Genomic DNA, 11177 nt, shown 5'->3' on the forward strand with positions numbered 1-11177 from the left:
GGGGAACACTTTCAAAAACAGTAACATATTTTCAGGAATTTGAATTAGTTGAAACGATACGGGTTCAAATGGGAAGGGCGTTTTGGGCGCGGGTTGAAACGGGAAGGGCGTTTTGGGAACGGGCGGACACGGAACGGGCCAAACGGGAAGGGCGTTTCGGAAATGGGTTCGAAGGGGACGGTTTCAAACGGGAATGGGTTGCTGTCCGCACTAAAACACGCGATCGTGTTGTTAAATTTCACAACTAGTTTATTGCAGGGGGTCAATGTATATGCATAGAGAGATTCTCGCTCATGAAGTAGAGTCGATGCTGTCCTGTTACTGAGCTGTATTGTGAGGGCACTTTTGCGATACAGGCTAAGGGTCTCTCGTTTGAAAATTTAGTGAGTGACGGTATTTCTGTTGTTTTTTGCTCAGAGGAAACGCGCTAACAGTAGCCAGAAATAAAATTTTAAGAACAGGTCTGCTTTTGCATTGGCTCTTGTCGAATGTCATTTGAAGAACGCCCATTGCTGGATCGTGCAACTTGATAACAACAACAACAAAAAACTAATTTATCCCGTGTAGAGCAAAGGTTCGAAATGAAAACATCCACATAATTTTGCGTAACCCAACTGCACTGTAGTAAACAATAAAAAAGGAATTTTATGTGTGGCTTTATTCGACTTATTACTGTGTAGTGTGGTGTACACGACATTGTGATATTTTCTGTAGTGCACAAACTGGATAGCAGCTGGCGAAACTCTTTGCTAAACACTAGTCCTTCAAATGTTTGCTTCTCAAGGAAACCGTATACAGACCGCAGTAATTGAAGACAATGTTGGAGATTGTCGCAGCAGAGGTAACAAACTTACGCGCTAAGTGAAGGTTGGTGCTGAGTGAACTCCCAAACGAAGGTAGAAGAGCACAGCCGTTAGTACAGATAAAAAAGCAAATGGCATGTTTTGTTTCATTTGACTGTTATTGCAGTCATGACTCATGAACAAAACAATACACTTCATTTCAAGATTGCACAAGCTTAATCGCAGGCCACTAAACTAATTTTCAAGGATTTAAAGAATTTTATTAAACATTTTTTTCGGTACATACACATCACACGTAGTTATTAGTACAGAAGGAGGTCCCAAAGTAAAACTGCCGGGGGGACCTCCTGTTAATAAATGCGAAATATTGTTAACAATATGTAGGCAGTCAAGGTACGGGTCAGTTCAGCACGCTAATTGAACATGCAAGCACTATAACAAGAATCTATGCAGTATGAGCTCGGGAAATACTGGTTTGAATACTATAAATGAGGGGAAAAGAAAAATTATTATTCAGAAAAAAATGTTAGCACGCATGGTCTTAAACAACGGTACAATGAAGAAGCAATATACTGTAAAGTACTAAAATATCGCAGTTAGGTACGGGTCAGTGTAACACGCCAATAAAATATTTGTGCGTGATTTAGGGCTATTTTTAAAATAAAACACAAGCATAGCACTGAAGATTGACAGAGAGAATTGTTGAACACAGGAGAGTACCGAGGTAAACAAAGTAAGCAGGTAGTGTATGCTATTTTAGCAAAATGTCATTACAGCTTAAAACAAAGGTGCACTATAACTGGCGTACACTGTGTACAAAACAAGGAAAATTTCTTACAAGTTGTCGTAATGACACACTTCAAACATTCTCTCCTCGTTAAGTACTGTCGAACTAGAAAAAAATGTGCAACTACATAAACCGTCTAATTGATTATTCGCGGAGGCAGAAATAAGTAAGTATACACTATATATACATCAGTCTACTTTCTTTGCTAGAGCACTTTGGCTATTTCGCGCTTGGTCGTTTCGATGATCCCCAGCGGCTCAGCCGAGCAGTTGAGAAGCAGGTTCGAATTGTTCGAAGAATGGTCAGTATAAGTCAGTACTTCTGCAATGTCCAGGTCGTACCTCTCGATGGCGAAAGCAAGGTGGGGCACGCCGGCTTCCTTCAGCTGCCCAAGCATGTGGTAGGCCTGCCGGGAAGCGGAGCATAACGCGCGCGCTGTGTGTCGTAACAACGCACAAAGCACTCGGTAACTACGCACATCGCCGCCAGATCATGGTGATAATAAAGAAATTTAGTAAGAATAATTACAGCCACTTCGTTAAGAGAAATATCGGTAAAACTCGGACCTTTCTCCCGTGCCACCTAAGTCAAAGTCGGAGTCCGAAATCCAAAAATCCAAACTGCCCCTACCGTGTCGGATTCGTGCAGTCGGATAGAAGTCGGCTTCCTGACGCGAGGGGACCAGGTTCGATTCCTGCCACGAGAAGCGCATTTTTTCTAGAATAAAGTTTCTTCATTCCTTCTCGGCGTGCCTTTGTGGAAACCCGTTGTGTAAGTTGGCTTTTCTGCAGAGTGTCCTGGGCGTAATGTTTTAGATTTTGGACTTTGACTTTGGTATTTGAGGACATTGGCTTTCCACCAGCGAAAGCTTTGCGTTTCGACCTTCTTTACTTCAGCCACGAACATCAGCATCGTCAGAGAACGTTGTCTTTTCTGCAGTGCGTTTTGCACCATCAGTGAGGTTGAGAAAGCTTCGCTTTAAAAATTGAGGGATCGTTATGTTACCTCCAGACACCAGCTATATTAGTAAAGCCACATGCCCCCCTCCCCCTTCTTTTATTTCTTACAATAAACCACATTGAAAAACCCCGAGATCTCCGTCGATCTGATTAGTTAAAGTGGATGCTATGTTGGTCCCTTCCAGCCTGGGCCTACTCATTACAAAAAATTCCTGACTTTTTGTATCCGCAGCTAATTGTCACTAACCGCGGCAGGTATTTCGGTGTGGCCTGTAGACGTCGACTAAGCCGCGAGCAGAAGCCGTAATGGCGTGTCAGCAATTATATGGCCCGTATACGAACTCGGGCTTTATACAGTCAGATCATTCACTTGCGCAAAACGGAAGCCCACAAGAGATGCACGACACAATGTATCTCATCTATAGTCGCCGTGTGTTTTTACTCGGGAAACGTAGTGGGGAATAGCCACAATTATGGTGCGACGGTCATGTTGAGTGCGCGCAATGTCTGAATATCGGACATGTGGATCCCTGTCAACTCTTCTTTGTAGCATGCGGATACGAGCTATAGTCTTCTGCCCCTGTTGTGAGTTCGGTGCATGTGTCTCGTTATCGGGACGATGTGAATTCGTTGACATACGGAAATGAGGAGCGGGTGGGGCGTGTCTTGCGCTGTTGGGGTGCCATGTTACAGAAGACCGAGCAGGTGTCGTCCTGTTGGAGTAAGCTGAAGGCGATTGATGTGAGTCGTGCGTTGCGTTTCAAGCCAGGATGTAGTGAGTACCCAGTTCGAGGAGTTTTTGTGTGGGCTTAAAATTGGGCAGATGAAGGGCGGTTTCGTAGGCTTTCCGTATTATTATATCAAGTTTTCTCAATTTGGCGGGTTTACGTTCATCACACGGAGTCCCATAAGTGATGCAGCTAAGTAGTAGAGGTTGTAGGACGTTGCAAGATTCATTCTCCCGTAGCCCTGTGGGTTGGTAGCTTACGCGCTGAATTAGATGAGCAAGCTTGGAGCCCGCTTTGTTGGGTTTAGGGATAAGGGAAGCGCCTTCGCCATCCTGGAGGAAAGGAAAGGCAAGAATACGTAAAGTAGGCACACTTAAGTGATGACATCTTCAGATTAGGATTTAATGGGGGTTCAGGAGATCTACTTCGTGTGTGCGATCGAAGCACCAGTGCTGCAGACATCTCGGCTTGACAGCGTAGCCCCCGTGGTACTACGTATGCGTTGATGGCATTTGTGGCTGGCTGTAGTGTGTCTTGTGCTCCAGCTTACCCTCATCTGAGTTGTCCACAGCCTGATGTTGTCGGCATAGAAACCATGGTGAGGGTATTGGATGTGATCGATTTCTACGGGTAGATGTAGTAAAGCAATGCTGTAGGGAAGATGTGATATAACGGAGTTTTAGGATGTGCCGCGCGCAGGCATATCAAAAAGTGAGGTGGAGTGCGGGCCGAGTCGAAGTGTGGCGATTCGGTTGTGGAGGAAAGCCGTGATGTAGTTGAGTGTTCAATGGCAGCTGTGCGAAGAAGCAAGGTTGTCTTGAATTGCAGAATTGTATACGTTATCGAATGCTACCTGCACATAGAGAGTCAGGATCATTTTGGGATGAGTGCGGCTAAGGGTTTGGATTACTTGCTCTTTGAGTTGTAACAGCACATGTTGAGTGGATAATCGAGTGCAAAGGCCAAACATGGTACTGGGGTACTGTCGCCTTGTTTCGAGGTGAGTGGTGAAACGCCTATGGACCAGGTGCTCAAAAACGTCCCAACGGAAGAGTTGAGGGAGATAGGTTGGAGATTATTGAGTCCTATATGATTGTAAGGTTTCAATAGGAGGGGGATATCCGCTCTTGTCCATTGTGCTGGTAGACGTCCGGCCTTCCAACGTTGATTGAAAAGGTCAAGCAGGGCTTGTACTGTGTCGTTGTTCAGATTGCTCAGTAGTTTGTTAGTTATTCCATAGTGCCCTGGGACACTGTTGCATTTTAAAATTTGTAGTACCTAATTATGTTATTCGATGGGGAATGGGGAGTCTAGCTCTATATACTTTTTTCCAGTATAGTTCCTAGAATCATTTGGTGGCTGGTATTGAGATTCGCGGCCAAATATCTCCCATCGAACTGATTGTAGGAGTTACTGAGGTGATAAGTCTGAGGTTTGTATCAGTCGGTGAATTTGGTTGGGAGTAGCGGTGAATGTCCGTTCTTTTTCAATAAGAGTGCGCAGTGTGTGCTTGTTTTTCTTTTTGCTTAGCGTACGTTTAAGCTGGTTGCACAGAGATGCCCAGTTCTGTTTCTGCAAGGTTTTGGAGTAGTCTTGGGCTTGTTGGTTGAGGGCAGAAATACGTAACTGTCGGCGTTTATTGTGCTTCCGTTTACGCCACCGCCTAGTGGGACTCTGCCTGGCTTCACAAATGTGGAGGAGGTGCAGGTCTGTTACCGGGTGTTCTATCGTCAATTATACTGTCGTCGTGGGCTTCCACTGTCGTTGCTCGAGTGCATCAATCCATGCGGCAAGATTTTCTTGTGCGGAAGTTCTTTTTTTTTTTTTGGTTCCACATTGACCGGTGGAAATTGAACTGTTTTATGTGGTTGAAACAGACCGAACGTGATAATTGGCACCGCTTGAGCTGACAAAGCGAGCCACTGTCTTTTTCTTTCGTTCTATCTTTTGTTGCGCTTTTACCTTGCCTCTTTTCGATGTACTCCGAAATCCGTAAAGAACCCATTGAACGAAAGAACCGGCGTCCGTAAAGGAAAATGGCTGCTTCGGAGGCGTTCAATTCTACGAAGCATTCCACGGTGCGACCTTGAGCGAAAACGGCAGCGTCTGCCAGAGGCGTAGCTAATAGAAAAATGGCCCCTGCGCGGGTTGTTCCACAACGTGAGCTTAAACTCGGCAGTAGCGAAATGTGGTTGTCCCCTCCATATACCGCAGATGAAGGGAGTGGAAGAACCCCAAGAGAAATTCACCGTCGTCGTTAACTCTTCCATCACACGGAACGAGCGGCGGTGCAACGCGTAGGAGGCAGATCGAAGCCATTCAAAAGCGCTGAAGCAGATCGCGAAGCAAAGCGCCTCAATTGTCAATACTGCAGAGCTCTCCAATAACGCAAGGTGGTGCAATTCAGCTCACGCCCTTAGATGGAGTTTCATGCCTTCGCATTTAGAACCTATAAGATTTGCTTAGGCGCCCTCGGATTTTTTTTCAAGCCGTATCTTACGTGCTTCACTTAAAAGTAATTCCAAACGTATCGTCAATCAATAAAACACTCGTATTCCCTACTTGTATTCGTAATCATACTTGCTCTTTGCAAATGTGTATCAGTTTTTTTCGCGCTAAACAATGGGCCCATTTATACGTCAAGCTACCAACTACCAATGCTACTAACTAGTTTAAAACGTCTTTCCTACGTACATGTATATTTCGTGTTGGTCTTCATCGTAAATGTAGAAGGGCATTTGGTTAAGGTATGTGGTTCCCGGGGAGTTGAAAAACGGCTTTAAAAAGGCCATGGCGAGACATTTCCTCGCAAAGTTCCCCTAGGTATCAATAAAATCAACAGCTGGGCTAGTTGGTATCCGTCCACCCTAAACAGCACCGTCTTGTGTCCCCTCTTCCTTGTCGTCGTGTTGTCAAGCGCTGTTTAGGATGGACAGTCCCTGAGGTATGCTACGAATCAAGGAAAAAGGGCAGCCTACCTTTCGCGACACCGTATACTGCGTCTCGAAGAAGACGTCCTCGGTGAGGTCACTGTTACTGCCACCATTATAGCGCCTCGTCATAAAGGAATAGTAGTGGCCTTGGATATACGCTGGCACCAGCTCGCATACCTGCGTGAGGGGATAGATAAGCCATATCGTCGCAACAAAGTCGGCAGGCGTCGTATAGCGCTGCACGAGCATTCTCAGTCATTCAATACGGAACGGCGAGACGTAGCGCACGATCACTTGCGATTAAAAAAAAACTAAACCCAGTTCCACCCAGTGTGAAATCTGCTGAAACAGCCTAGCTGCGGTAAACTTCTTCAAATTCAGCTGGTCCTCGCCCAAGAACTACCGCACCGTCGCCGCGCTCATTTTACGGTTCGCTGCTAAACGTCAGAGGCAGGAGGCTTTCTCCCTTCTCCCTCTCCTAGCGGAAGGGAGAGGAACCCGGCCCTGAGAGACCACTGCGCCCTTTATCGGTGGGTCCGGGAACTGGTTTCTGCCAGGCCGCAGGCGGGTCTGGGAATTAGCTTCTGCTAGCGTCACTAAATAAAGGCTTTTAGAGTTTCATCACTCTTTCCTCTCATTGTTATGTGCCGCCAGGATTTTCATTGATTGGTCAGCACCACGTGATATTTGTTTACATATGGGGCCAGCCATTTTGTTTCTGGGCGCCTCTCCCATCTTTCTTTCTCTGCTGCGCGGACGCTAGAGCGATCGATCACACTCTGCCCGTCACAACCGGCGGAGGTTCCGTTGGGAGAGACGGCAGCACTGCAAGCCAAAAACAAAATGGCCCCCAGACGCTTCCGGGTGCACCAAGTGGCGGTATTCTTAGGCGTAGCTTATTTAGTGACGCTAGCTCCTGCGCTTGCGTGACGCACGACCATCACCAGACCTACAGCAGCTCCGTCGGTGAAAAAGCGTGGATATTTTATAGCACCGTCTGTTATGTTGCTATAGCAAGTGTGATTTGCTATGCAAACTTTAACGTGTGTGTGTGTGTGTGTGTGTGTGTGTGTGTGTGTGTGTGTGCGTGTGTGTGTGTGTGTGTGTGTGTGTGTGTGCGTGTGCGTGTGCGTGTGCGTGTGTGTGTGTAACCTCCTCCCCCCCTCCGATTGTACGCACAAATGAGCAACTGGTGATGTTCGCGTGCTTAGAAATCAAAGACGCCGGCCGAAACGTCGCTCCCAGAGCTCTTCAAGTTGGACGGGAACAACACCGGCCAAAACGGCACTCCAGGAACACTTGAAGAATAAACACTCAGGAAGCTGTTGTTATGGTGGAATTTTGCTGTAGTGAATTTACATATCATCGTCATTGGCTGACGTCGGCGTTACAAGCGGGAAGGTTCTCTTCCTCCAGGGGGGATTCGCAGCTGCTCGACGAGGTGGAAATTCAGGCGACAGCGGCGGCGGCCCCACGTTCTGGGGAAGCGGTTGTCTGTTGTTTTCGCGCCCATTCGCGGTGCGCCGACTCTCTTTGAATTCCCGCTGTCCTTCCTCCAAGCGAACCACACGTACGCGTCGTTTCCATAGCCAGTTAAAGGTGCAACTGCTGATAACTACGCGAGCCCATTGCGCAACTTGTGGAAGAGGCATCGATAGTGGTGAAGGTATAAAACTTGTGAAGGAAGTGGCGGCGATGACGAGGAGGACGTAAAAAGAAATGGCGAGTAAAGCGGCCTCACCAGAATGAGAACTAGGGGATTACACATGCTTAGCTTCGCTCTAAAATGCTAATATGGCCGAAAAAAAAATACAAACACCCTTTAAAGAGGCCATGGAAACTAGTACACCTGTGTTCAGATTGAAATAACTAGCCTTCGGTAACAAACACTGTTCCATTTCAGAAACAAAAAGGTCCTTTTTCAGCGATAAAACGCAAGAAATATTGAAAACAAAATTGAAAATTCCCGCCGCGCTAAAGTAATATGGGCAGGAGTTATGTTTCACGGGCCAGCACAAAAAACTTTTTATCAGTGTTTTAACTGCACGTACGCAATCAAGTGGTAGTATGAAACGGATTAGAGGGCCGACTAATAGCTGGGTCATGTTTCTCGGCGGTGAACCACAGGTCGGCGGCCCCGAATCCCACAAACAAGATTACGCGACGTCTTAGTAGAAGAATCGCCGGAATGTGGGTGGGCAGTCTGCCCGCGTTTGATCTGTTTCCTCTAATATCTCGATTATTTGCTCGAAGTTTGAGATAAAACTGGCATTACTGTTATCGGGACAAAGCGGTCTTTTTAATGGACCGAAGTTGCAGTTTGGTTTCACGGCCCCTTTAAGTACTTCCGCGCCATATTTCGGGGTCACGTCAATTAACGCTCGCCGGCTGCTCGTACAAAACATCAAGCTAGAGCTTTTGTTAAAAACGACGGTATACCCTCGCGATGTCCAGAGGTTTGTTGGCGCACTGGTCCAGGGCATCTGTCTTTCCCTCGTAGACGGTGCCGGCCGGGCAGCTTCGGGCCAGCAGGGACATGGTGATGGCCACCTTCACCTTCCCGCCGGCAGCTTTAATTGGCTGCACCACTTCCTCGTCGATGAGCGCTATCTGCGTTGAACGAAAGATATCTCGTTAGTGCGGGACATCCTTCGCACATTTCATTGTACATGAAGGAAGCATTGAATGACCCCTCGTGAGAACAGGCCGGCGGGCGGCGTCGGTGCTTGTAAAAATGAAGCGGCCCTCGAACCACGTGTCTTTCAAACGCCCCGTAGAACTCCGTAGTAACAAAAGGGGGACGGCTATTCTAGAACACCGCCCATTGAGTAAGGAGGCGGAAGAACGCAGCCAAGCGAGCGAACTGGCAGGCAGTGAAATCCACCTTCGTCGTCAACTCTGCCAGTTCATGGCGGCAGGGGCGAGCAGCGGCGTGACACGTAAGAGATCGAGCGAAGCCATTGGAAAGCGTAAGGTGGACGCGGATGGCGAATCAAGTAGCCTCGAAAGGCCAGAGGACGAAGGTTTTAGCGAACACAAGGTGGAATCAAGGCGTCTCGGTTGTTTCACAGGGCCTCAATGCTTTCGAATTCGCAACCCTAAAGAAGTGTTTAAGTATCCTCGGAAATTTTTTGAGGAGGAGGAGGACAAACATTTTACATAAAACTGGGGCGAAGGTGAGGGGTGGCGGAGCATACATCTTGAGCAGGAGCCTTAGTGCCGCTTTTCGGAAGTCTTTTTTAGTTCAGAGGAGGGAATCGCAGTTTCTAGAGATCTCCCAGCAGCAAGTGGGCCTAAGAATGAGGGGTATACGCCGGTGAACAAATTATCTTACTACGAGTATTGGTCGGCAAGTTTGTACATGCTGGTTTTTCATTCGTTAGTAAATAGGGGCATATTTCAGGCAAAACGTGATAACGATTCATGCATTCATAACTGCGTACATACCAGAATAACCGCGATTGGTTAATAGTAAATGGCAGCGCGAGTTCGGAGCCCAGCGTTCTCGTTCTTGCCTTCTTCAAGCGGTGTATCACAGATCGTATTTGCCTCCAACATTAAACAGTGACAGCACCATCACATGGCGTGCGCGAGACAAACGACGACATCGATCGGCCAGGAAGGCAGGGAGGCCGTGCGTTCAAATTGCTGGCTGCACGGACTTTTTCAATGCGGGGCCAAACACAAGACACGTCGACAAGGGGCCAATAATTGCAGTTTGGCGGAGGCAAAAACGGCTATTTCAGGAGTTTGGCTAGAAGCCCGCTCGTTAGAACGTACATGTTTGTTTTGTAGTAGGAAGCTCCACAGATATTCTTTGATAGGCGAGCGGTGACGGAAACAAGGCGGACGATTGGCGCTGTTTGTTCCGTTCCAACAGTGAAAATAATTTGACTGCGAACAAAGGGCAATATGTTATCGGACGCTCTGTGATAACTGGTCGGAAATGTGGGGCGCACGCACGGCACCAGCAAACTTGATCGTGGACCTACTGATTGATTGATTGATTGACTGATTGATTGTAGGGTTTAACGCGCCGACTACACAGGCGATGAGGCGCGCCCTGGTGGAGGGCTCCGGATTAATTGTGACTATCTGGGGATTTTTATTGTGAGTCGAAATCTCGAACACCCGGGCGTTTTTGCTGGACCTTCTGTCAAAGAATTCCTCAAAGCACTTAAATGGGCCATGAAGACAAAATATACCTTCTTTCGGTTTGAAAAACCAGAATTTGGTGGCTCAGTAAGCTCCATTCAAGCCTCGATAGGCGTTTTCTTGACCGTAAAAAAACAACAAAAAAAAACGCGAGAAACAAAAAGACGGTCGAATTTCACGCCATGGTGACGTAATACGGGCAGGAGTGACGTCATTATGGGCCGGCACTAAAAACATTTTCATCCGTGGGGTAACTGCGTGTTAGCATTCAGGTGTCGAGATCAAGCGAAAATAGAGGCCCAACCACGATCGCCCCGTCGTGTTTCTTGGCGGTGACGTATGTAGGTGGCCGCCAATCGCAGGAACAAGATTCTGTGGCGTCATAGAAAAATTGCTAGAAAGTGGCGGAGGAGTCGCCACTGTTGAATGTGTTTTCTTTAATATCTCGATTATTTGTTTTAAAAAAGTTCGCAATAAATTGGTATTGTTGTTAACGGGACAAAACAGCCTTTCTAATGAACCGAACTTGTATTTCGTCTTCATGGTCTGCTTACGCGCTTTGAAGGCAAGCGCATTACGGCTGCCCTGGTGATACTTGCCACGTCTATTTGCTGCTACATCTATTGGCGTTTCTTTCTCTACTTTCGTTTATTCGTCTTTGGCGCGAGTTACTTCGGCCGGAAGACTGCCTATCCTTTACGTGACAGCTTCCTCAGGACGAGAATTTTCAGCGGATGCCGCGTGTGCCTGTTCTACACAGTCACCTGTCCGACACTAGGTCAATTCCTGGTCGCACTAGGTCAACTCCGGGT

This window comes from Haemaphysalis longicornis, unplaced genomic scaffold (genome assembly GCF_048455015.1).
Source record: "Haemaphysalis longicornis isolate Haplotype H1 unplaced genomic scaffold, Haemaphysalis longicornis Haplotype H1 scaffold_7, whole genome shotgun sequence".
In the NCBI taxonomy this organism is placed as follows: domain Eukaryota; kingdom Metazoa; phylum Arthropoda; class Arachnida; order Ixodida; family Ixodidae; genus Haemaphysalis; species Haemaphysalis longicornis.